This window comes from Delphinus delphis, chromosome 20 (assembly GCF_949987515.2).
Source record: "Delphinus delphis chromosome 20, mDelDel1.2, whole genome shotgun sequence".
NCBI classification, from domain to species: Eukaryota; Metazoa; Chordata; class Mammalia; order Artiodactyla; family Delphinidae; genus Delphinus; species Delphinus delphis.
Window position 1 is genome coordinate 5,945,961 of NC_082702.1, and position 21,587 is coordinate 5,967,547.

General features: G+C 48.8%; 1 non-coding gene across 1 annotated transcript; it reads left to right on the top strand.

Annotated features, from left to right (window-relative positions):
- The first annotated feature begins 21,309 nt into the window (after positions 1-21,309).
- Positions 21,310-21,382, top strand: TRNAW-CCA (transfer RNA tryptophan (anticodon CCA)). The gene has a single exon. It is a non-coding gene; the product is annotated as a tRNA-Trp (tRNA).
- Positions 21,383-21,587: the final 205 nt, after the last annotated feature.

Below are 21,587 nucleotides of genomic sequence, written 5' to 3' on the forward strand. Positions count from 1 at the left end.
CCATCTTTCTGGTTCTCTCTCCCCATCCTGCCGTGTTGCCGCTGGCTCAGTCTCCGTCTTACCTGGTCTCCATTTCCTCCAGCCTCTGCACGCTTCTCCCCGCTCTGCGTTGCCCACCCTCCCCCTCAGCTCGGCCTTCTCCTTGCTCAGTCCTCTCTCTCTCCTCTCCCCGCCTCCTGGTTCTCTCTCCTTTCTCTTTTCTCTTTCTTTTCCTTTCCCTTCTGTCTTTCACCCTCCTCTTCTCCCTGCCACCCCGTCTTTGTCCCCCTCCTTCTCTCTCTCCCTCAATTTCCCTGTCTCACTCTCCTCTCCCCCTTTTTCCTGTTTGCCTCCCTCTCGCTGCCCGCCTTCTCTCCATCCCTCTGTCTCCTTCGCTCCCCTCTGTCTCTGTCTCTCTCCTTTTCTCTCTCCCTTTCTCCCTCCCTCCCTCCCTCCTAGGTCTCTCTCCTTCCTTCCCTCCCTCCCCTTCTCTCTCTCTCTCTCTCCCTTTCTCCTTCCCTCTCTCCCTCCCCCTCGCAGCAGCTCGGAGCCAGGTCTGGAGCTGGGGTGGCTGGAGAAGGGGCCCAGGGCCGGGGTAGCGACCTACTGAGGAGGGGGAGGAGAGGCGGGAAGGGGGCGGAGGCGGCAAGGGGGGAGGAAGGGGCCAGAGACGGGTCTACGGTCCCAGCTCTCATTCCCCTTCCCTCCTTCCCAACCTCCCAGACCCTCAGGCGGGGGCGAGAGTCAGGCCAAGGTGGGGAGGAAGGGGAAGGGAGGAGGCTGCCCCCGCCGCCCCCCCACCCAACAACCTGGCCCAGAGCCCAGGCCTGGGTTCCCAGCATGCCCCGGGGCTGCCTGGGGCCTGAGGAGGGGGGTGAGAGCAGAGGGGAAGCTGAGAATCTTAAAGATTTGCAGGACCTGAGCATCTCCCCACTCCTCCCACACATTTCTCCTCGGGAAAACTGAGGCCCAGAGAGAAGGGTCAGGACTTGTTCAAGGTCACTGGACAAGGCCTTGGTGGAGGCCCGAACTCCCTGGGCCCATAGGCCGGATTTGGGGAAAAGGTTGGCGCTGGACTTCCCCCAGGTCTGGGTCCCCCTCCCCCTCTCTGCAGACCCTGGGGAGCCCCCAAGGGTCAGAGAGCAGACCCAAACAGTCTGGCACCATGGCAACCAGTTGGCCCCGCCCCCTTAACCCCCAGAGGGCTGGACTCCAGCTGGGGCTAAAGAGGAGGTGGGGACTCCTGGGTTCTGGGCAGGAAGGGGCTGGGGGCCCGAACACCGGGCTTTCGTGGAGAGCGGGGGATGGAACGTGGAGCCCCAGGTCTGAGGGGAGGAGAGGTTGGAGGCCCAGACTCCTGGATCTTGGGGTAAAGGGGGCTAGGGGTTCGCACTCTGGAATTCTGAGGGAGGGGGCTGGGTCGCGGACTCCCAGGTCTAAGGGAGGAGGGGGCTGGGGCCTGGAATCCCGGGTCCCCAGGGGAGCCTGGATGCTGGGCCTCTCCTCCGCCAGACATCCCCTGCCCCCGCCGCTGACCCTGGCCTGTCTGGCAGCCCAGACAGCCTCCCCCACTCCTCTGCAGCCCCCTCCCACTTGCACGGCTCACCCTTGACCCCTCAAAGCCCCGCAGCCCCTTCCCTGCCCCTCCCCCTCCCCTCCAGCCAGACGTTAACCCTTCCGTTGCCACAGGCACCTCCAAAGCCAGACTCTCTCCCTCCACCTCCCTTGAGGGCGCGGGAGGGCATCTCGCCCTAGTCGGCTCCAGCTCCGAACCCAGCTACCCCAGCCCCATCTCTCTCCTCCCAATGGAAACCAGGAGGTGTTCCCCGCCCGCTCCTCCTCCTGGATCCCGGAATCCAGGCCCCCAGTCCCCTCCTCCAAGGATTCAGGAGTCTGGGTTCCCAGCCCCCTCCTCCTCCAAGAACCCAGAAATCCAGGCCCCCGGCTGCCTCCTCCCCCTAGGGACCCTGGAGTTCGGGTCCCGGGCCCCATCCCCCTCCCTCTCCGCAGACTCACGGCTCCGCAGCTCCAGCGTTGGGGGGAAGGGGTCTCGGTGGGCAGCGCCCGGGCCGGGCTGAGCCGGGCCCCGCCGCCGCCGACAGCTCTCCATCCTCTCCCCGCCTCCGCCGCCCGACGGCCTCTCCTCTTCCTCCCGGCGTCCCCGCCATCCTCCTTCCCTCCTCCCCGATTCCCTCCGGCCTGCGCCTCCTCCCGGCTCTGCGGGCCCGGCTCCCCCGCCCGGGACCCCGCCGGACCAGCCCCCTCCCCAGGGGGCCCCCGCCCCGGCCCCTCCCCATCGCCAGGCCCAGTCCGGCTTGGCTTCCCCCCCCCGCCACCCCCCCGCCCCGGAGCTGGCCCCGGTCCAGGGGAAAAAATTCCATCCAGCCCCGGGGAGGAGGAGCGGGGCGGGGGAGGGAGCAGGGAGGAGAGGCCGGGCCGGGGAGCGTGACGCAGGGAGGAGGGAAGGGACAAAAGGGGCCGGGAGGCTGCAGAGCCGGCAGCGCTCGCACTCCTCCCTCCTCCCTCCTCCCTCGGCCGGGGCCGGTTCTCTCCTCTCTCTCCGCTTTCTCTCGTCCCCTCCACCTCTCCTCCCTTTCCTTCTCTTTGCCCGCCTGCCTCCTCCTGGCCCTGTGCGTTCCCCTCTGTCTCGTCTCCGCGTCTCTCTCTTTCTCCTTACATCAACCCCCCCCCCCAATCAGGGTCTGCTCCTCTCCCCCCTCTTCTCTCTCCCCCTTCCTGCTCTCCCAGCCTCCTTCCCCTCCCTCGGCTTCGGGCTCTCCACCCACCCACCCACCCACTGGGGAGAGAAGGGTGAATCAGACCCAGATCTGCCCTTGCAGACGGAGCTCACAGTCTTACGGAGGAGACAGACCCAGACGCAGACAGTTCCAATTCAGGGCGGTCGGGGTTTGACAGAGGGAGGACCCAGCGTCTGTGGGAGGAAAGGACCTCCAGGGAAGGCCGTGGTTGTGACCTCCAAGACCTGGGAGAAGTTAGATCTGAATTGTTGAGAGAGAGAGGGAGAGAGAGACAGCAGTTAAGGGCGTTCCAGGCAGAGGACACAGCTCAAGCGGAGACCCAAAGGCAGGAAACCAGGGGCCATTCTGGGGGAAGGGCAGGCAGTCAGGTCTGACGGGAGCCCAGGAGCCTGGAAGAGGAGGCCGAGGTGGTGGGCGGGGCCAGGTTCCTCTTTGCTCGGAAGGCCGGGCTGGGAACTTTCCCGTGAGGGTGACCCGTATCCTTGGAGGGCTGTGAGCAAGGGGAGGGACAGGGTCAGAGCTGGGTGTCAGAAAGACCCCTCTGAGGGCCGTGGGGGATGAGATGGGGGGGAGAGACTACTGGAGGCTGGGAGGCTGGGGAGGAGGACGCTTGATCAGGGGCTGGGACCCTGGGACCCAGAGGAGGTGGTGGGGCAGAGAACGTGAGGGGCGTGATGGAAGAGGTGAAGAAGATACAACAGCCGGAAGTCTGGCCCTGAAACTGAGGGGACAGGAGTTGTTCCAGATGGGGAACCAAGAGGAAGAAGGGAGGACAGGAGAGGGAAGATGCTGTGTGCAGCTTGGGACCTTGTCGACATTAAAGGCCAGAGGACATTTAGGGAAGACATGTGGTGGGTATAGCGTTCTGGAGCTCAGACAGTGAAAAATGCAGTTTCCTCCCGCCCTGTCCCTGGCCACCCACTTCTCTCTGGGGACAGCTCATGCTTACCAGTTTCTTGTGTATCTTTCCAGAGAAAGTCTATACATTTACACACATATATTATACCACCCCGCCTTTTTTGTCCCCAGGTGGGATCATATTATTCTATACTTTGCTTTTTTTTAAACACTATATCCTGAAGATCCTCCTATATCTACACAGCTTATAGAGGTACCTCGTTCATGTTAGCAGCTATATAGTATTCCATTGTATAAATTTATTCAGCCCTACTTATTCAATCAATTAGGAGGGTTTTTTTTTACATAAAGAAACTAATGCTTATGAATATTCAAATTACTGGGCTTTTTAAAGAACTGATTTCTTACAATGCTCTTAAGCTGCTAAACCCAGATATTTGATAAATACTTCTAGGGCCTTTAAATTTTGTCATTAATTACTAATGATAGGAATAATAATGATGCAACCATACCTTTTATTGAATGTCTACTTAGGGACAAGCCCCGGGCTGGGTATTTGTTATACATTATGTCATTTCAGTTAACACAGCAGTCTTATTTTTAGGAACTGTTTTATCTTCATGTAAGGATGAGGGAACTGAGTTCTGAAGAGTGAGTTACCCAAGCTCACAAAGTGAACGGCAGAGCTAGGATTCGAACCCACGCCTCTCTGGCTCCAAGTTCTATGCCCTTTCTTTGGAGATGGGCTGCCTCTGGGAAAATGTGCTGCTCACCTGGGATTGCTCTCCAGCAGAGGTTGGACTTGTCATGCACACAAATTCACGTTTGATAAAAGAACCTTTTGTCACACCCTGTACCTTGATTTGGTATCCAGAATTACTGTTAGTCTACACTCACCCCAGATACCCTGCAGTCAGGTCAGGATAGTAACCGCGTCACCCTGCTGTCTCCTGGTACTGGCCCTGATCCCATTGTATTTTTTTTTTTCTCTCTCTCTCTCTCTCTCTTTTTTTTTTTTCTGGCTGCGCCACGTGGCATGTGGGATCTTAGTTCCCCTGCCAGGAATCGAACTCCCGCCCCCTGCAATGGAAGTGCAGTGTCTTCACCACTGGACTGCCAGGGAAGTGGTCCCCCCACCCCGCCCTCCGCCATTGTGCTGTAATTCTCGATGTCTGGGTCTGTCTCTGAGAATTCAATGAGGGCAACATTGAGGTCTGAGTCATCTCTGTTGTCAGTATCACTCAGCATAGGGTGTGGCTCAGAGCAGAGACTCAGGAAAATGTTTGCTAAATGAATGAATGGAGGGTTCGATGAAAAGCAAATGGTTTATGGATTAGGCTGGGACTTGCTTAAGCCTCTGGGATGAAAGAACATAATTCCCATTAGTTCCTGAAACATAAGGCCTCCATCACCATTGGTTAGTGACTCACAGGAACCACTGTTTCCATCATTCTTTGATACACAGGGTTCACAAATCCCTTGGCACCTAAGACTTAGCTACTGCAATTCCCACAAATCCCTGAGACTCAGGATCCATCTTTCCCATCAGCCCCTGAGACTCAGGATCCATCTTTCCCATCAGCCCCTGAGACTCAGGATCACTACTCCCATAAACCCCTGGGACTCAGGATTCACCATTCATTCCCATTAGCCCCTGAGCCTCGGGATCCACCACTCCCATCTGACATTTGCACACAAGTACTACAGTTCTTGTCAGACCTTGGTACCCAACATCCATAATTCCCATCCCCTTAAGATACAGGTAGACCACCATTCCCATCAACTCCTGAGACACAAGTGCCACCTTTCCTATTATCCTTCAGAACAGCAAGCCAATGGAAAATAGAAACACCCCACCCTTCATAAGGCCATCCCCAAATTCCTGGAACAGGAACTGTTAGCCAGAAAGACATTTCAACCTGCCCTGAAGTAGGTCTGGATCAAGGACTCCTTTGTTAATGCTGTAGAAAAGGGGGCACCAGGTTATGAAGAACTTCCAAGTAGCAGAGTAGCCTTCCACGGGAGGAATCAACCCCCAACCGGACATAATCCTACAGCACCGTCAGAGAGTGCTGCCGTGTGAGGGTTAAACTCCAAAGTCAAGACAATCCCCTGCAGCACCACTTAATCCCCGCAGGTGCGATGATCCCCAGACTGGCAGAGCGCGAAAATACCAGAGGATCCAAATGCAACAGATACTCCCATCGTGCCGTTAAATAATCCCAAGTGGCAGTTCGCCCTGGTGGACTTGCAGGAACTGGGGACAGGGCCACCTTTCCTTGGTGTGTGTGGTGGTGGTGGGTGGGACGAAGATGACAAAGCTTACTCCCGCTATTAACCCTTTCCTGGATTGGGGGGTTGGTGTGATTTTTGAGGGAGGGTTTCTGCACAGCCTAACTCTTTCCCCTTAGGGCCATGCCTTCTAGTCATCTGGTGAAAGCCTTCAGCTGCTCCGCTCTACACATCTCAGCAAAACGGAGGGAAGGTGGTTCTGAGGTTCAAGGAGACTGGAGTGGGAGTGGGTACCGTTTTTTCAAGCCATCCACTTCCCCTTCCTCTGGTAATAGAGCCTGTCTTTCCTGTGAGACACCCACTCCAGGTGACTCTAACAAGAATATTCTAGCAAAACGCCCTTCCTCCCTCCCCCAAAACACATAGCTTGGGCATGTGACCCAATACGGGCCGAACAGAACATTCATTCATGTGTGATCCCCCAACAGAGCTGATTAGAATCTAAGATTTTATTTTTCATCTTTTGAAAAAGTTTTATTTTCATTTTTATTGTATTTTATTTTTAAAATTTGTTTAAATTTACTTTATTTTATTTCATTGTTTTGACTGCGCCATGCGGCATGTGGGGTCTTAGTTCCCTGACCAGGGATTTGAACCTGTGTCCCCTGCACTGGGAATGCGGAGTCTTAAGCACTGGACCGCCAGGGAAGTCCCTATTTTTTAAAATTATTATTATATATTTTTCTGCGGTACGCGGGCCTCTTACCGTTGTGGCCTGTCCCATTGCGGAGCACAGGCTCCGGACGTGCAGGCTCAGCGGCCATGGCTCCTCGGCATGGGGGATCCTCCCGGACCGGGAAAAGAACCTGTGTCCCCTGCATCGGCAGGCGGACTCTCAACCACTGCGCCACCAGGGAAGCCCCTATTTTTATTTTTTAAATCTTATTGAAGTATAGTCAATTTACAATGTCGTGTTAGTTTCAGGTGTACAGCACAGTGATTCAATTATATCTTTTCCGTCATAGGTTATTACAAAATATTGAATTCAGTTCCCCGTGCTATACAGTAGGTCCTTGTTGTTTATCAAGTTTATATATAGGGGTGTGTATGTGTTAATCCCACCCCCCTAATTTATCCCTCCCCTTTCGCCTTTGGTAACTATGAGTTTGTTTTCTATGTCTATGGGCCTCTTTCCGTTTTGTAAATAAATTCATTTGTATCACTTTTTTAGATTCCACATGTAAGCGATATCACATGATACTTGTCTTTCTCTGTCTGACTCACTTCACTTAGTATAATAATCTCTAGGTCCATCCATGTTGCTGCAAATGGCATTATTTCATTCTTTTTTATGCCTGAGTAGTATTCCATTGTGTGTGTGTGTGTGTGTGTGTGTGTGTGTGTGTGTGTATACCACATCTTTATCCATTTATCTGTCGATGGACACTTATGTTGCTTCCACGTGTTGGCTATTGTAAATAGTGCTACTATGAACACTGGGGCAGAGTCTCTCTATTAACACAATATAATTGCTCCTGAAGTACCAGGGAAGGAAGCTAGACAGGAAATTGAAACAAGCAGTGTAAAAGTGAGAAATGAAAATACAAGATTGTCATCTTTTACAGATGACAGGATCCCCTACCTAGAAAACCCAAGAGAATTTACAGAAAAACACAACTCATTATCAAGTTCTTTGACTTGGCAAGATATAAGCTATATACACTAATCAAGATCTGATGAAGCAACAACAAGTAAAATTAGATCCCTATCTCACACCATACACAATGTCACTCCAGATAGAACAAAAAGAATTTTCCATTGGTCCTTTTTTAATGGATGAAAGTTATTGACTTTTATAAATTAATTAATCGGATGCAAATGGGAGTGATTTTGTTCCCCCTCCAGGGGACATTTGTCTAAGTCTGGAGACATTTTTGCTTGTCCTTACTGAGTCGGGGAGAGGGATGCTACTGGCATCTAGTGAGTGGAAGACAGAGATCTGCAAGATATCCTACAGGACATTTTCCCTCTCCCCCCCCCACCCCAGAACAAGGGATTGTCCAGTTTCAAATATCAATAGTGTTAAAGTTGAAAAACTGTGGTATAACTTGACACCTTAATGCGTCATCATATGCTTCTAATAGATTTCCAGTTACTTTTTGAATGTTCTAGGTATATAATCACACTAATTGCAAATAATAAGGATACATCCTTCCCAGTATTTAAACCTCTTATTTGCTTCTGTTTTTTGTGTTTTTTTTTGTTTTTGTTTTTTTTTTTTGTTTTGCTTCTGTTTTATAATTGCATTTAGCTAGCACTCTCAGAACAACGAGGGTGTGCAAATAGAGTTTGCACTGAGGAGCTGAACTATATTTCTCTGTTTGGGAACTCCATCGTTGGGGGAGGTTCTACTTCCCAGCACCAAGGACTTGAAGGCTAGCTACTTGCTTTCCCTGAAACCTAGTGGCTAGTGTGCACGTGTCTGAATGAACTGAGAGTTTATAAAGACATCATGAAGGGTCCTGTGCTCCCTCTGATGGCCTTGGCACTGAACGAGGCTGTCCCTCGGCAAACTTGGCGATGATTCTCCTTCCATTGTTTCCTTGGGTTTTGACCCATTTTCTAAACTTGGAACTAAAGCTTTCTCATCCTATCTGTCAGCTGCCCAATGTCCTATGAATGAATTCCCTTTTTGCTTAAGTTAACCCAAATTGGTTTCCTTCACAACCAAGAACCCCACGGTTAGAATGTTAAATAATAATTGTGACAGTCAGTGGGAGCTTATTGTCTCGTTCCTGACTTAGTTGGAAATAGTCTCTCGTCTGCACACATTCATTGATCTATTCATAAAACACATATTGAAATTCATGAGTTCACTCCTTTACCTCTAGTTCCTACCCAATACCACTTGGGTCATTCTGGTTTTCTGCCTTCCCATATGTGTAAATCCCTTCTCTGAGAAAGGGAAATCTGTTCCCCTTAGCCATAATGTGTTTACTTATTTGATTAGTTCCTCTTTTTTTCTTTTTCTTTTTCTTTTTTTGGCTGCCGCATGGCATGTGGGATCTTAGTTCCCCGACCAGGGGTTGAACCTGTGCTCCCTGCAGTGGAAGCTTGGAGTCCTAACCACTGGACCACCAGGGAATTCCTTTGATTAGTTCCTCTGAGTGTAACTAGTTCCCCGTCTCAGCCACTATTCCTTCCCAGTGCGGTGGTCCTTATCCTGCTTGGCTTCCCTTCCCCTACTGGGATGTCCCCACCCAACCCTGACGCTCTCAACACGCAAATGCCCTCCTCGCCTAGGTGAGGTTCTGACATTTCTCTCTGATATTCTTGGGTAGACACTCTCCTCACTCTGTTTGAGACACTGCATTTCAGGTCACCTCTCTGCACAGGTATCTATCTTGCTCTGCCACACCTGAGCTCTACTGATCAGAAGAGGAAGAGAAGTGGGGGGAGAATCAAGATGGCAGAGTAGTAGGATGTAGAGCTCACCTCCCCCCACAAATACATCAGAAATACATCTACAGGGACTTCCCTGGCGGTCCAGTGGTTAAGAATCGGCCTGCCAAAGGGCTTCCCTGGTGGCGCAGTGGTTGAGAGTCCGCCTGCCAATGCAGGGGACACGGGTTCGTGCCCCGGTCCGGGAAGATCCCACATGCCGCGGAGCGGCTGGGCCCGTGAACCATGGCCGCTGAACCTGCGCGTCCGGAGCCTGAGCTCCACAACGAGAGAGGCCACAACAGTGAGAGGCCCGTATACCGCAAAAAAAGAATCCGCCTGCCAATCCAGGGGACACGGGTTCGAGCCCTGGTCTGGGAAGATCCCACATGCCGTGGAGCAACTAATCCTGTGAGCCGCAACTACTGAGCCTGCGCTCTAGAGCCTGCGAACCACAACTACTGAAGCCCATGTGCCTAGAGCCTGTGCTCTGCAACAAAGAGAAGCCATCGCAATGAGAGGTCCGTGCACCACATAGCCCCCACTCGCTACAGCTAGAGAAAGCCCGCATGTAGCAATGAAGACCCAACATAGCCAAAAAAAAAAAAAATTATGAGTCTGGAGTTCTGCAAAGAGGGCTAGGATGAAGATATACATAGATATACATTTGGGAGTTGTCAATATTTGATAGTATTTAAAGCCTTCGGACTAGATGAGGTTGCTTCGGAAATGAGTAAAGACTGAAAAGAGAAATCCCAGGGTAGGCCAATACAGTGTTTTACATAGAAGCATTTCGCTTGTTTTTGGTTTTATGTGACTTGATAGGTAGGTAGGTAAATAGAATTCTAGATTAAGAAAATAATTCTATATAAGGGGATTTTTGTTGCAGATGATACCTGAATTTTAATAGCTCCCTTTCAGCATGTAACACAGTGATATGCATAGCCTCCTTTGATCTATTTAAATGAAAATTTATTTAAATAGATATTCGAATATTCAATCATGTCAGTATTCCTAGGTAATATCCATTTGGCCATGATATATATATATGTGTGTGTGTGTGTGTGTGTGTGTGTGTGTGTGTGTGTGTGTGTGTGATCCCACAGCTTGCGGGATTTCAGTTCCCTGACCAGGCACTGAACCTGGGCCTCTGCAGTGAAAGCCTGGAATTCTAACCACTAGGCCACCAGGGAACTCCCCATGGTATATATTTTTAATTTACTGGAGTTTTCTATTGCTAGTTATCTATTTTGGAATTTCCCCATCAATGTTCAAAAGGGAGATTCATCTGTAGTTAACGCTTTTCATGTTACCATATTAGGTTTTTATATTTCATGATGCTGGCTCTATACAGATCATTGGGAAACCTTTCTTTCTTTTCTTTCTTTCTTGTTTCTTTCTTTTTTCTTTCTTTCTTTCTTCCTCCCTCCCTCCCTCCCTCCCTCGCTCTTGCTCTCTCTCTTTCTTTCTCTCTTTTTTCTTTCTTTCTTCCTTCCTTCCTCCCTCCCTCCCTCCCTCCCTCTCTCCCTCTCTCTCACTCTCTCTCTGTCTCTTTCTCTCTTTCTCTCTTTCTTTCATTCTTTCTTTCTTTCTTTTCTTGGCTGTGCCTTGCGGCATGTGGGAGCTTAGTTCCCCGACCAGGGCTGGAATTGGCGCCCTCTGCAGTGGAAGCACAGGTTCTTAAGCACTGGACCGCCAGGGAAGTCCCCAACTTTTCATGTTTATCTTTAGTTTACATTGAATCAGCATTGTCTGTTTGTAGATAGTTTGAAATAATTTAATGATTCTGTCAGTTCATCTTATAGTTACTAATTTATTTAATATGTTCATCTCTTCTTGAGAATGTTTGAAATTTACATGTTCCTGAAAAATCATCCATTTATCCCCAATTTTCTAGTTATTAACAATGAACTGAACAAAGAATTCTCCGGGTAATTATGTTCCTCCAGAGCTATCCCCTTTCTTCTCATCATTTTCACGCTTGGCTCGTTCCCCCGCATCCTGTGTGATTGTCCCAACCCTGGAGTCTACGCCACTGGTTTTTATTTTCTGCGTGCCAAATATTGTATTTTATTCTCCTAAGTCCATTTCAATTTTTAATTGTCATTGTTTTTCCTTAATTATTTCCCCTAGGTTTTCTAGTTCTGTTTTGATTTTGGTGTCTTATCATTGCTTATATCTAAAAAGAAAATTTTCTTTAATTTCCAATAAGTGGGAACCTGCTACAGCCTACCATTTTTTGTTTGATACAGTTAATCAATTAAAATACTCTAATTTTTTCATGCTATATTCCTTTTATATTTTATTATTTGTAAAAAGTGGAGAGAGGGTGGGGGAAAGATGAATCGGGAGTTTGGGAGTAGCAGATGCAAACTATTATGTACAGAATGGATAACCAACAAGGTCCTACTGGATAGCACAGGGAACTATATTCAGTATCCTGTGATAAACCGTAATGGAAAAGAATAGGAAACAGAATGTATATATATGTATAACTGAATATATATGAATATATATATGTATAACTGAATCACTTTACAGTAGAAATTAACACAACACTGTAAATCAACTATATCTCAATAAAATAAACTTCTAAAGAATTTTGTCAAAAGTGTTTTGGAAGAAATTGGAGATCTTGGTCTCTCCTTGAATTTACCAGTCAAGCTTGCTGAGTGAGCCTTGTCCAGCAGGGGGCGGTCTTAGACTTTGATTGTTTTCCTACCTCAGCTTGAGCAAATCCACTCTTGAGGAATGAAGTTAGAGAGTAAGCCTCTGGCTGGAGGAAGTTTTGTTTGATGGGTCAGTGCATCTATTTTCCCAGGAGATACAAAATTAAGTCCCCACAGTAGAAAAGCAGGTATAAAAGTGAGTGCAGGGACTTCCTTGGCGGTCCAGTGGTAAAGAATCCACCTTCCAGTGCTGGGGATGCTGGTTCGATCCCTGGTCAGGGAACTAAGATCCCACATGCCACGGGGCAACTAAGCCCGCGCACCGCATCTACTGAGCTCACACGCCTTCAACGAGAGAGTCCGCAAGCCCGCGTGCCTGCGTGCCGCAAAAACTGCAGAGCCCATGAGCTCTGGAGCCCGGGCACCACAACTAGAGAGAGAAAACCCAAAAGCCACAACTAGAGAGAAGCCCGCGGGCCGCAACGAAGACCAGACGCAGTGGGAAAAAAATAAAGAAAATAAATAAATTAAAAAATATATATTAAAAAAGTGAGTGCAGGAGGCCTGGGGTTAGAAAAACAACAGGACAAGTATACTGACAAATGGTACCTGAACTTTGGCCTCCGTGCAGGGGAGACCACAGCAGGGGAGAATGCGGCAAAATAAAACTGGGCAGCTCCCACTCAGCCCCAGCTGATTTCTGTCGCTTGGGAATGCCAGATATTTCAATTTTTCAAGAGACGTTAGCCATTCAGACTGTTGCGAGATATCTCCAAGTGTTAAACTGTGACTGATGAATTAAAACAGTTTTTAAAACGTGTATGTAAAGTAAATACAAACTACGATCTAGAATTTTTTTTGGTGAGTAGCCCTGGATTCACTGTACTTATGTAACATGGGCTTTCAGTTATATTAAATAGTGAAATACTGAACACTTTTACTCTAAGGTCAAGAAAAAGACAAGGATGTCTATTCCAACCACTTTTATTCAACATTGTAATGAAATTACTAGAGGGTGCAGTGAAACAGGAAAAGGAATAAAAGGCATAGCGATTGGAAAGAGAGAAGCAAGACATCATTGTTTCCAATGGCAAGACAGTGTACAGAGAAAACACAAAGTATGCAAGTGAGGGAACTCCCTGGCTGTCCAGTGGTTAGCACTCTGAGCTTTCACTGCCATGGGCCCAGGTTCAGTCCCTGGTCGGGGAACTAAGATCCCTCAAGCTGCGTGTCGTGGCCAAAAACCAAAACAAACAAACAAAATATACGAGCGAACTATTGGAATTAGTAGGTAATTTAGCAGAGTAGCTGTAACCAAAATCAATACACAGAAATAACTTCTATATCCATATTAGCAACAGCAGAAAATTAAATTAAAAATACAATATCTTTTGAAAAAGAATGAAAATCCACAACATACCTAAAAGTAAAACTAACAAATAGTTTCAAGGCTGTTACTCTGAAGACTGGAAAATGTTGCTGAGAGAAATTAAAGAAACCCTAAATAAGAGATATAGAGTGCTCATGAATTAGAATATTCAATATTTTTAAAAAGTCAATACTTCCCCAAGCCAGGACCCAAGGAGCTGAGAGATTTTCTCTCCTGCACCCACATCTCAGTGTTGCAGGGGACGCGTTAGTTTGCTGTCAGTCAGACAGACCAGGAATTCTTCATTTCTGTTAATGGTGTTTTTGATTCCTAGCATTTCATTTTGATTCTATCTTAGAGCTTCCATCTCTCTGCTGCCTTACCATCTGTTTTTCATGTTGTCTATTTTTTTTTCTTTTAGAACTTTTAACATAGTAATGATGGCTATTTTAAATCCCCTGTGTGATAATTTCAACATCTGGGTCATTTCAGAGTCTTGTTCTGTTGCTTGGTTTGTCTCTTTAGACTGTAGTAGTGGTGTTGTTATAATAGACAGTTTTTTAGAGCAGTTTTAGGTTCACAGCAAAGCTGAGCAGAAAGTGAAGAGAAAGATCTCAGTTGTAACTTTCTGGATTTTCCAGTCTCTCTAGATTTCAGGTGGTGGCTTGCTCTGTGATCTTAGTTCTCTGATGGGTCTGAGAAAAATCATTGATTCCCAGTTTGTTCACATTTTTCTCATTGTAAGAATGAGATTGACAACTTCCAAACAATTTTAATGTTAGGACTGAAACCAGAAGTCCTCTTGCTATGTCATTTTTGTTCTCTTTCTGTGTGTGTGTCATCTTTTTGTTGGAGGCTGGGCCTATCACATCTGCACGTTGGGAACATGGTTTCCCTAAACTTAACCTCTGAAATATGTTAAAAATGCTAAGTTCCTCAAGTCCAGCAGGGGGAGCCCTTGAACTTTGGTTTCTTCCCCTTTCTCAAGGAGTGCTTGACCTTGGCTAAATCCAGTTAGAGACACCTTACAGCTTGTGGGATTTTTGTTTGGTAGGTTCAGGGCCTCCCAGATCAAATCTCTACGTGGACAAGACAGCTATGGTAAATGAGTGAAGTAGACTAGTGTAAGGAAGACAACTGGGCACGTGTTCTGACAAATGGTACCTGGATTTGGCTTCAGTGGAGGGATGCAATAGTGCATGGTGGGGAGTATAGCAAAGTAAAGGAGATCATTTATTGTTCAGCCTCGGCTGATGGCTACTCTGTGAGAATATCAGACCTTCCGTTTTTTTCAAGAAGGCTTTCATGTTATGGTGAGATATTTCCCAATGTTTAAATATTCTACGTTTTTTAGTTAAAATGTTTCCAAACTGTTTCAGCCAAATGAAACATAAATACGAGATAGACCTTGCCTGTTCACCAGAAGCCAAATCAGAGGTAGGTCTTCACAGGTGCCCCGTTTTTTCCTCAGCCCTGGAGTCATTGCTGCTCGAGTGTGGATGCCATCTTTCCCACGGTTGACATCCTTGCTAAATGGAGCCCTGCATAATTTCCTCCCCACTCTTTAACTTCACTACATCATACCATGTCCTCAGACAGTGCTTATGCCTTTGTTCTTGGTTCTCCTTCTGTCCTCCTTCAATTATGTCCAAATTGTCGTATTACAGATCGATATCCTCAGGGATTTTAACATCATGCATGGTACGAAACGAGGTCCTCCAAATCTTGCAGCCCTCCAGGATTTTATTATTTATTTTTAATTTATTATTATTATTATTTTTTTTTGCGGTACGCGGGCCTCTCACTGTTGTGGCCTCTCCCGTTGCGGAGCACAGGCTCCGGACGTGCAGGCTCAGCGGCCATGGCTCACGGGCCCAGCCACTCCGCGGCATGTGGGATCTCCCCGGACCGGGGCACAAACCCGTGTGCCCTGCATCGGCAGGCGGACTCTCAACCACTGCGCCACCAGGGAAGCCCCCCTCCAGGATTTTAATATAGGGAGAATATAACTGAAGTTCCCATGCCAAAAAAGTACAGGAAATGCAAGACTGCCAGCCCTGCATCTTATTTGAGAGGATTTCTATGGATGACGTCATTCTCCTAATTTTCATCTGCAGCCATGTCCTTTCTCCCAATATGGGAACAAAAACTTCTTTCTTGCATCCTCCAGCACTATGAATCCAATGGGATTATGTGTAACATACTTAAAGTTTGGGGACTGCAGCAGGGAATGACCCCACAAAAAATGAAGCAACTTAAATGGGATATTAATCCCCACTGTCCATCTCCACGCCATGAAGCCCCATACCAGCTGTGAGTCTCCTGTCACCATGCTGCTGGGACCTCATCTCTCGTGAAAGAAGATGAGCTCCTGTCCCCACCATCCATTGCCACTGAGACCAACGCTGCCCAGCCTTTTTTCCCTAAGCCATAATCTTAGGCTTCACATAATTTAATTAGGCAGAGAAAATTTTTTTAATTTATTTATTTAGGGCTTCCCTGGTGGCGCAGTGGTTGAGAGTCCGCCTGCCGACGCAGGGGACACGGGTTTGTGCCCCGGTCCGGGAAGATCCCACGTGCCGCGGAGCGGCTGGGCCCGTGAGCCATGGCCGCTGAGCCTGCGCGTCTGGAGCCTGTGCTCCGCAACGGGAGAAGCCACAACAGTGAGAGGCCCGCGTACCGCAAAAAAAAAAAGAAAAAAATTATTTATTTATTTTTGGCTGTGTTGGGTCTTCATTGCTGCGTGCAGGCTTTTCTCTAGTTGCGGTGAGCAGGGGCTACTCTTCGTTGCAGTGCGTGGGCTTATTGTGGTGGCTTCTCTTGTCGTGGAGCACAGGCTCCAGGTGCACGGGCTTCAGTAGTTGTGGCACGCAGGCTCAGTAGTTGTGTCTTGCAGGCTCTAGAGTGCAGGCTCAATAGTTGTGGCGCACAGGCTTAGTTGCTCTGCGGCACATGGGATCTTCCCGGACCAGGGCTCGAACATGTGTCCCCTGCATTGGCAGGTGGGTTCTTCACCATTGCACCACCAGGGAAGCCCAGGCAGAGAAATTTTAGCCTGTTCTTTGGCTCAACCACCAGATTAGTCCTGCCTCTTCTGTTTAGACATTCAAGAAGGTAACTGATTTGTTTTGAAAACATAAGCGTGTAGGTCCTTGCCCTGAGATGATGTTGCAGCTCTTCTGGAATGTGGAGTTTGTTCTACAACACTGTGAGAGTCTGAATATACCAATGGATGACCTCAGACCATAGGTCAGAATAGAACCTTAACGCACCATGGGCAACACCAAGCCCAGGAAACCAACCCATCATCTACAGAAACCAGCCCATGAGGCCAGCCTGCTATCAACAAGTCAGACTTGTAGAAAGTCAGACCGTATCTCTGGCAACCTTTCAGAAGCTAAACAACAACCCCTGTATCAATCAGCCCCAGACGGACAGAACCTGATGGCAGCTTCCCTAGTTTTTGTCCCTGCTCCCAAGTTAGAAACAATCACAACAAGCCAGATATGTACCCCCAACCAATCACACAGCATGCGCCACTTCTACGCAGCCCCCCAGGTCCACAGCCCCAATCAGAGCACACCTGAAGCCTTCTCTTTTCTCCTCTATGAATCTTCCCCACTCCTCTGTCTGCCTTTGAGTGTCTGTCAGAACATACTTGCTGGTGGCCAACTCCCTTGTCACAGCAAGCTCTGGGTAAGTAGCCCCTGCTTGAAATGAGGCAGGACCCTATAGTTTGTGCCCGCCATGTCCTCCACCTGCCTTTTGTCTGTGGAAAAACTTTAGCCAAATAATAAGTTTATTCAGAGAAGTGAGAAAATGCAGAAACAAAGGAAGACAGTCGAAGGAGACCAAATAATAATAGTTTAGTCATTAAGCACAGTCAAGGACCTTTAGTTCCTCCTGAAGGGCTACAGGTAACATTCTGAGCCATATCCTGGGAGCTGTCTTATAGATACTGAAAGCCCCACCAGGTGGCAGAAGTGAACTACGTGATGACCAGACTGTAGCCATGACCTAAGCTGCCACAATTCCGAGAACTGGCCTCAAAGAAATGGAAACAAACCGACCCTGGAACTGAAGATTAACTTTACCTAAAACAATTAAGATGATGCTGGTCAGACCACCGATGACCAATTTCAAGATGACTGTCCGAGCTGACAGCGCTGTTTCTGCATGTAGCCCCCTCCCTCTGTATATAAAAGCTCTCACCCCCTGATTGTCAGAGGCAGGGAGTCAGCCTTTGGACAGGTGTCCTCCCCACCAGCATCAAAAATAAAGCAAAATAAATAAATAAATAAATAAAGCAAACTTTCCTTTCCACCAACCTCACCTCTTTATTGGCTTTTGAGGGGCGAGCAGCCGGACCCCACTTCCGGTTACAACAGCAAGCTCTAAGTAGCCCCTGCTTGTTCTCATTTGGTTGGTTGTTTTGGACTGAATGTTTGTTTCCCCACCCAAATCTGTATGTTGGAGCCCTAACCCACGAAGTGATGGTATTTGGAGGTAGGGCCTTTGGGAGGTAAACAGGATTAAGTGAGGCCATGAGGGTAGAGCCCCCAAGACGAAATTAGTGTCCTTATAATCAGAAGAATGAACAGTGCTTGCTCTCTCAATCTCTCTCTTCCTGCTGCAGGAGGACACAGTGAGAGGGTGGCCACCTGCAAGCCAGGAAATGGGTCTTCCTCACCAGGGAACCGAATCAGCCTGCCCCTTGATCTTGGACTTTCCAGCCTCCAGGACTGTGAGAAATAGCTTCCTTTTGTTTAAGCCCCCCAGTATTTCATTATGGCAGCCTGAACGAAGACGTTGGTCTTTGTTTATTTCTACGGCAGGTTTTGGTCATTGTTATTTTATATTAATGGGCATCAGAGAAGGAGTTGCTAAAAACTATGAACATAGGTCAGCGTGTTTCCCAGGAGTCCACAGAAGGGCTGTGAACGGGGAAATCGAAAGCAAGTCTCCTGGGGAGGTTTGGGGCAGCTTCAGGGGCTGAGACAGAGTAGGTAAGGGTGTGTGTGCCTGACAGTGAGGGGCCAGGTTGTGTTAGGCACACGCGAGATCTTTCCAGCCCAAGTTGGCCTGATGGAGAAAACAAAACAAATACAAGCATTGACTCGCTTCGCTTGAAAAGCTCTGAAGTGTACTGGCTTCAGGCACTGAGGGTTTCGGGACTTGGTCAGTGTCACCAAACTCCATTTTCAAAAAGAAATTGTTGGGACTTGCCTGGCAGTCCAGTGGTTAAGACTCCGTGCTTCCACTGAAGGGGGCATGGGTTTGATCCCTGGTTAGGGATCTAAGTTCCATGCGAGGGTGGGAGTGGGAGGGGGTGGGGGGAGAGGGGAAACTAAGATCCCGCATGCCAGGCAGCGCAGCCAAAAACAGAAAAAAGAAAAAAGAATCATTAACCCTGTAGCTTTGCTGGCCTTGTTCTCAGGCAGGCTCTCGCCAAGTATTGAGCTCTGAGGATGTCCAGTCCAGCCTCTTCCTTCCCCAGAGATGTTGCAACCGAGCAGGACCCTATGGGGCCTTCCTGGGAAAGACCCCTCCCCCATACCCTCTGCTGTAGCTCTTCTCTGAAGTCCGCTGACAATAGTATCTCATGTATATTTCCTGAGTTTTTCCGGATGCTAAAGACCACCACCAAATGGGAGAAGTTAACTACCTGATGATCAGGAGCTGTGTAGCCCCCAGACCTCCTGGTGCCTAAGTACTGATCACCATTAACCAATGAGAGAATTGTGCACGAGCTGATCACACACCCTGGGACACCCCTCACTCACCTGGTCTTTAAAAATGCTTTGTGGAGGGCTCCCCTGGTGGCGCAGTGGTTGAGAGTCCGCCTGCCGATGCAGGGGACGCGGGTTCGTGCCCCGGTCCGGGAAGATCCCACATGCCGCGGAGCGGCTGGGTCCGTGAGCCATGGCCGCTGAGCCTGCGCGTCCGGAGCCTGTGCTCCGCAATGGGAGAGGCCACAACGGTGAGAGGCCCGCGTACCGCAAAAAAAAAAAGAAAAAAACTTTGCTGAGACCCTTCGTGGAGTTCAGGTTTTTCTAAGCATGAGTCACCCATCGCCCTGTGTGGCCCTGGAATAAACCTTTCTCCAAACTCTGACTTTCGGGTTTGTTTGTCTTCACTGTGCATCGGGCACATGAACTTGCGTTTGGTAACAATGTTATGGGGTAACTTCCTTTTCTGTTCAATCAGCACCCTTCCGTCTAGTCCTTCCGTCCATGCGCTGCAGCTTCCTTCCCGCTCACTGATTGTGTCTGTGCTCCCATTCCTGATAGATGAATCAGAACATGGGGTAAGAGAATGAAGTAATACCAGGGTGTTGTAGACCCAGGTCCTTAGACCCTTTAATCAATAGAAATTGATGAGGGACTTCCCTGGTGGCTCAGTGGTTAAGAATCCGCCGGCCAAGCAGGGGACATGGATTTGATCCCTAATCCAGGAAGATTCCACATGTCGCGGAGCAACTAAGCCCGTGCGCCACAACTACTGAGCCTGCAGGCCACAACTACTGAGCCCACGTGCCACAACTACTGAAGCCCATGCGCCTAGAGCCCATGCTCCGCAACAAGAGAAGCCACTGCAATGAGAAGCCCGCGCATGGCAACAAAGAGTAGCCCCCGCTCGCCGCAACTAAAGAAAGCCCGCATGCAGCAACAAAGACCCAGTGCAGCCAAAATAAATAAATAAATAAATTTTAAAAAATCGTTAAAAAGAAAAAAGAGAAATTGATGAGAGGTCAGATGAGAAATTTAGGTAAGGCTGTACTGGGCTTTATTGTGCTGCAGATAGGTACCCTTGCTCACTCTCTAGGGGGGCAAGCTGGTCCCTTAAAGGGGGTGAGGGTAGGGGCAGATCGGCGGGTCGGGCCAGAGGTGTAGCTTAGGTGGTCCGCCCACCCCCTTGGTGGTGCTGGGTGCAGGGATCGTGCGCAGGACCCTGCTTTTGCTCCCCACACCTCAGAAGTGGCAGTTGGGTTTTGGTCTTTTTGTATCTTGTTGTTCATAATTTGCCCCACTTGCCCATGCATGCAGTTATTTTTAGTCCCTTATAGTTTCTTTGTATTTTATTGCTCAGTGAGACATTTCTTCAGGTGCAAGCACTTCAGTAAATGGTCCCAGGTTCCAGATGCCAGGTCACCAAGTGTCTCAAGGGCAGGGTCTTGACCTTCCAGCCTAGAGGTGCTTCTGCCCTCCCTACTAATGACTGGGTAACCCCGGGGATGGGGGGGGAGTGCGGAGTGCAGGCCCACCTGCAGGGCTGGCCCTGCTCTAGCTTCCGTCCGCCTAGACAGAGCCTGAGAGTGTGCAGAAGCTATGTGTGACCGCGAGTCCCACGTTTTTCCCTTCCCTGACGTCTAGTCTGACTTTGATCCTCAGGTCCGTGAAGCCCCAAATTCAAGTTTTTCATGTTCAGAATTCCCCCAGGGCATGTGTGACTTGGGTTCCCTCTCTGGATTTCCACCCTCTCCTAGATTTCGGACTGAAAATTCCTCTCTCCTGCCAGCGCTTCGAGGATTTGCAGAACAGTTACAATGATTATTTTTTTAAAATGAAATTGTAATTTTAGCTATTTTCAGCAGGAAGCTGGGTCTGATATACAGCTCATAGAGCCCCTGGAGATGGTCCCCATCTCTTTTCCTTTTTTTTTTTTTTTTTGTCGCGCAGTGTAGCTTGCGGGATCTCAGTTCCCCGAACCTGGGCCACAGCAGCGAAAGCCTGGAATCCTAACCACTACGCCATCAGGGAACTCCCTTATCTTTTCCAATTAAACTCGCTCCCTCTCTGATCTCTCTTAGGCCCATGACTTGAACTGCTGTCTGCATGGTGACAGGCCAAGTTTGTGTGTCCCGCTAGCACTTTTCCTTAAACTCCAGACTCATAGAATGAGTACCTTCTGTTGATTCTCCATTTGTGCGTCAAATATGCATTTCTCACTCCACACATTCCCAGTAGAGCGCCCAATCCTCTTTAAAAAGCCCTTGGGGACGTCCCTGGTGGTCCAGTGGTTAAGACTCCATGCTCCCAATGCAGGGGGCCCGGGTTCGATCCCTGGTCAGGGAACTAAGATCCCGCAGACCGCAACTAAGACCCGGAGCAGCCAAAATAAATAAATAAATATTTTTAAAAAATCCCTTGAAGTCTTTGCCTCTGTGGCAATGGTGGCTTCACGTCGGCAACTGTAACCAAGCCAAGTGCTCACTGCTCGATGCACCTAGAAGCCAATATGATGGTACCGGCTTTTGAGAAAAGAAGAAGCTTGACTGAG